This window comes from Euprymna scolopes, chromosome 42 (assembly GCF_053919585.1).
Source record: "Euprymna scolopes isolate OS-2025 chromosome 42, ASM5391958v1, whole genome shotgun sequence".
Classification (NCBI taxonomy): domain Eukaryota; kingdom Metazoa; phylum Mollusca; class Cephalopoda; order Sepiida; family Sepiolidae; genus Euprymna; species Euprymna scolopes.
The window spans coordinates 3349001-3355000 of record NC_136523.1 but is presented as its reverse complement, the minus strand read 5'-3'; positions in this window follow the sequence as shown (position 1 = coordinate 3355000).

The following is a 6000-nucleotide window of genomic DNA, read 5'->3' as shown; positions in this document are numbered from 1 at the left end:
TGTTTCATCCTTTCGGAAATACCTACAGACACTAATGTTTCATCCTTTCGGAAATACCTACAGACACTAGTGTTTCATCCTTTCGGAAATACCTACAGACACTAGTGTTTCATCCTTTCGGAAATACCTACAGACACTAATGTTTCATCCTTTCGGAAATACCTACAGACACTAATGTTTCATCCTTTCGGAAATACCTACAGACACTAGTGTTTCATCCTTTCGGAAATACCTACAGACACTAGTGTTTCATCCTTTCGGAAATACCTACAGACACTAATGTTTCATCCTTTCGGAAATACCTACAGACACTAGTGTTTCATCCTTTCGGAAATACCTACAGACACTAATGTTTCATCCTTTCGGAAATACCTACAGACACTAATGTTTCATCCTTTCGGAAATACCTACAGACACTAGTGTTTCATCCTTTCGGAAATACCTACAGACACTAATGTTTCATCCTTTCGGAAATACCTACAGACACTAATGTTTCATCCTTTCGGAAATACCTACAGACACTAGTGTTTCATCCTTTCGGAAATACCTACAGACACTAATGTTTCATCCGTTCGGAAATACCTACAGACACTAGTGTTTCATCCTTTCGGAAATACCTACAGACACTAATGTTTCATCCTTTCGGAAATACCTACAGACACTAGTGTTTCATCCTTTCGGAAATACCTACAGACACTAGTGTTTCATCCTTTCGGAAATACCTACAGACACTAGTGTTTCATCCTTTCGGAAATACCTACAGACACTAGTGTTTCATCCTTTCGGAAATACCTACAGACACTAGTGTTTCATCCTTTCGGAAATACCTACAGACACTAATGTTTCATCCTTTCGGAAATACCTACAGACACTAATGTTTCATCCTTTCGGAAATACCTACAGACACTAATGTTTCATCCTTTCGGAAATACCTACAGACACTAATGTTTCATCCTTTCGGAAATACCTACAGACACTAATGTTTCATCCTTTCGGAAATACCTACAGACACTAGTGTTTCATCCTTTCGGAAATACCTACAGACACTAATGTTTCATCCTTTCGGAAATACCTACAGACACTAGTGTTTCATCCTTTCGGAAATACCTACAGACACTAATGTTTCATCCTTTCGGAAATACCTACAGACACTAGTGTTTCATCCTTTCGGAAATACCTACAGACACTAATGTTTCATCCTTTCGGAAATACCTACAGACACTAATGTTTCATCCTTTCGGAAATACCTACAGACACTAGTGTTTCATCCTTTCGGAAATACCTACAGACACTAGTGTTTCATCCTTTCGGAAATACCTACAGACACTAATGTTTCATCCTTTCGGAAATACCTACAGACACTAATGTTTCATCCTTTCGGAAATACCTACAGACACTAGTGTTTCATCCTTTCGGAAATACCTACAGACACTAATGTTTCATCCTTTCGGAAATACCTACAGACACTAGTGTTTCATCCTTTCGGAAATACCTACAGACACTAATGTTTCATCCTTTCGGAAATACCTACAGACACTAGTGTTTCATCCTTTCGGAAATACCTACAGACACTAATGTTTCATCCTTTCGGAAATACCTACAGACACTAGTGTTTCATCCTTTCGGAAATACCTACAGACACTAGTGTTTCATCCTTTCGGAAATACCTACAGACACTAGTGTTTCATCCTTTCGGAAATACCTACAGACACTAGTGTTTCATCCTTTCGGAAATACCTACAGACACTAGTGTTTCATCCTTTCGGAAATACCTACAGACACTAATGTTTCATCCTTTCGGAAATACCTACAGACACTAGTGTTTCATCCTTTCGGAAATACCTACAGACACTAGTGTTTCATCCTTTCGGAAATACCTACAGACACTAGTGTTTCATCCTTTCGGAAATACCTACAGACACTAATGTTTCATCCTTTCGGAAATACCTACAGACACTAGTGTTTCATCCTTTCGGAAATACCTACAGACACTAATGTTTCATCCTTTCGGAAATACCTACAGACACTAATGTTTCATCCTTTCGGAAATACCTACAGACACTAGTGTTTCATCCTTTCGGAAATACCTACAGACACTAGTGTTTCATCCTTTCGGAAATACCTACAGACACTAGTGTTTCATCCTTTCGGAAATACCTACAGACACTAATGTTTCATCCTTTCGGAAATACCTACAGACACTAGTGTTTCATCCTTTCGGAAATACCTACAGACACTAGTGTTTCATCCTTTCGGAAATACCTACAGACACTAATGTTTCATCCTTTCGGAAATACCTACAGACACTAGTGTTTCATCCTTTCGGAAATACCTACAGACACTAGTGTTTCATCCTTTCGGAAATACCTACAGACACTAGTGTTTCATCCTTTCGGAAATACCTACAGACACTAATGTTTCATCCTTTCGGAAATACCTACAGACACTAGTGTTTCATCCTTTCGGAAATACCTACAGACACTAGTGTTTCATCCTTTCGGAAATACCTACAGACACTAATGTTTCATCCTTTCGGAAATACCTACAGACACTAGTGTTTCATCCTTTCGGAAATACCTACAGACACTAATGTTTCATCCTTTCGGAAATACCTACAGACACTAGTGTTTCATCCTTTCGGAAATACCTACAGACACTAGTGTTTCATCCTTTCGGAAATACCTACAGACACTAGTGTTTCATCCTTTCGGAAATACCTACAGACACTAATGTTTCATCCTTTCGGAAATACCTACAGACACTAGTGTTTCATCCTTTCGGAAATACCTACAGACACTAGTGTTTCATCCTTTCGGAAATACCTACAGACACTAATGTTTCATCCTTTCGGAAATACCTACAGACACTAATGTTTCATCCTTTCGGAAATACCTACAGACACTAGTGTTTCATCCTTTCGGAAATACCTACAGACACTAGTGTTTCATCCTTTCGGAAATACCTACAGACACTAGTGTTTCATCCTTTCGGAAATACCTACAGACACTAGTGTTTCATCCTTTCGGAAATACCTACAGACACTAATGTTTCATCCTTTCGGAAATACCTACAGACACTAGTGTTTCATCCTTTCGGAAATACCTACAGACACTAGTGTTTCATCCTTTCGGAAATACCTACAGACACTAGTGTTTCATCCTTTCGGAAATACCTACAGACACTAGTGTTTCATCCTTTCGGAAATACCTACAGACACTAGTGTTTCATCCTTTCGGAAATACCTACAGACACTAGTGTTTCATCCTTTCGGAAATACCTACAGACACTAATGTTTCATCCTTTCGGAAATACCTACAGACACTAATGTTTCATCCTTTCGGAAATACCTACAGACACTAGTGTTTCATCCTTTCGGAAATACCTACAGACACTAGTGTTTCATCCTTTCAGAAATACCTACAGACACTAGTGTTTCATCCTTTCGGAAATACCTACAGACACTAGTGTTTCATCCTTTCGGAAATACCTACAGACACTAGTGTTTCATCCTTTCGGAAATACCTACAGACACTAGTGTTTCATCCTTTCGGAAATACCTACAGACACTAATGTTTCATCCTTTCGGAAATACCTACAGACACTAGTGTTTCATCCTTTCGGAAATACCTACAGACACTAGTGTTTCATCCTTTCGGAAATACCTACAGACACTAGTGTTTCATCCTTTCGGAAATACCTACAGACACTAATGTTTCATCCTTTCGGAAATACCTACAGACACTAATGTTTCATCCTTTCGGAAATACCTACAGAGACTAGTGTTTCATCCTTTCGGAAATACCTACAGACACTAATGTTTCATCCTTTCGGAAATACCTACAGACACTAGTGTTTCATCCTTTCGGAAATACCTACAGACACTAGTGTTTCATCCTTTCGGAAATACCTACAGACACTAATGTTTCATCCTTTCGGAAATACCTACAGACACTAGTGTTTCATCCTTTCGGAAATACCTACAGACACTAGTGTTTCATCCTTTCGGAAATACCTACAGACACTAGTGTTTCATCCTTTCGGAAATACCTACAGACACTAATGTTTCATCCTTTCGGAAATACCTACAGACACTAGTGTTTCATCCTTTCGGAAATACCTACAGACACTAGTGTTTCATCCTTTCGGAAATACCTACAGACACTAATGTTTCATCCTTTCGGAAATACCTACAGACACTAATGTTTCATCCTTTCGGAAATACCTACAGACACTAGTGTTTCATCCTTTCGGAAATACCTACAGACACTAGTGTTTCATCCTTTCGGAAATACCTACAGACACTAGTGTTTCATCCTTTCGGAAATACCTACAGACACTAGTGTTTCATCCTTTCGGAAATACCTACAGACACTAATGTTTCATCCTTTCGGAAATACCTACAGACACTAATGTTTCATCCTTTCGGAAATACCTACAGACACTAATGTTTCATCCTTTCGGAAATACCTACAGACACTAGTGTTTCATCCTTTCGGAAATACCTACAGACACTAATGTTTCATCCTTTCGGAAATACCTACAGACACTAATGTTTCATCCTTTCGGAAATACCTACAGACACTAGTGTTTCATCCTTTCGGAAATACCTACAGACACTAATGTTTCATCCTTTCGGAAATACCTACAGACACTAGTGTTTCATCCTTTCGGAAATACCTACAGACACTAGTGTTTCATCCTTTCGGAAATACCTACAGACACTAGTGTTTCATCCTTTCGGAAATACCTACAGACACTAATGTTTCATCCTTTCGGAAATACCTACAGACACTAGTGTTTCATCCTTTCGGAAATACCTACAGACACTAGTGTTTCATCCTTTCGGAAATACCTACAGACACTAGTGTTTCATCCTTTCGGAAATACCTACAGACACTAGTGTTTCATCCTTTCGGAAATACCTACAGACACTAATGTTTCATCCTTTCGGAAATACCTACAGACACTAGTGTTTCATCCTTTCGGAAATACCTACAGACACTAGTGTTTCATCCTTTCGGAAATACCTACAGACACTAATGTTTCATCCTTTCGGAAATACCTACAGACACTAGTGTTTCATCCTTTCGGAAATACCTACAGACACTAGTGTTTCATCCTTTCGGAAATACCTACAGACACTAGTGTTTCATCCTTTCGGAAATACCTACAGACACTAGTGTTTCATCCTTTCGGAAATACCTACAGACACTAATGTTTCATCCTTTCGGAAATACCTACAGACACTAATGTTTCATCCTTTCGGAAATACCTACAGACACTAATGTTTCATCCTTTCGGAAATACCTACAGACACTAGTGTTTCATCCTTTCGGAAATACCTACAGACACTAATGTTTCATCCTTTCGGAAATACCTACAGACACTAGTGTTTCATCCTTTCGGAAATACCTACAGACACTAGTGTTTCATCCTTTCGGAAATACCTACAGACACTAGTGTTTCATCCTTTCGGAAATACCTACAGACACTAGTGTTTCATCCTTTCGGAAATACCTACAGACACTAGTGTTTCATCCTTTCGGAAATACCTACAGACACTAATGTTTCATCCTTTCGGAAATACCTACAGACACTAGTGTTTCATCCTTTCGGAAATACCTACAGACACTAGTGTTTCATCCTTTCGGAAATACCTACAGACACTAATGTTTCATCCTTTCGGAAATACCTACAGACACTAGTGTTTCATCCTTTCGGAAATACCTACAGACACTAATGTTTCATCCTTTCGGAAATACCTACAGACACTAGTGTTTCATCCTTTCGGAAATACCTACAGACACTAGTGTTTCATCCTTTCGGAAATACCTACAGACACTAATGTTTCATCCTTTCGGAAATACCTACAGACACTAGTGTTTCATCCTTTCGGAAATACCTACAGACACTAATGTTTCATCCTTTCGGAAATACCTACAGACACTAATGTTTCATCCTTTCGGAAATACCTACAGACACTAATGTTTCATCCTTTCG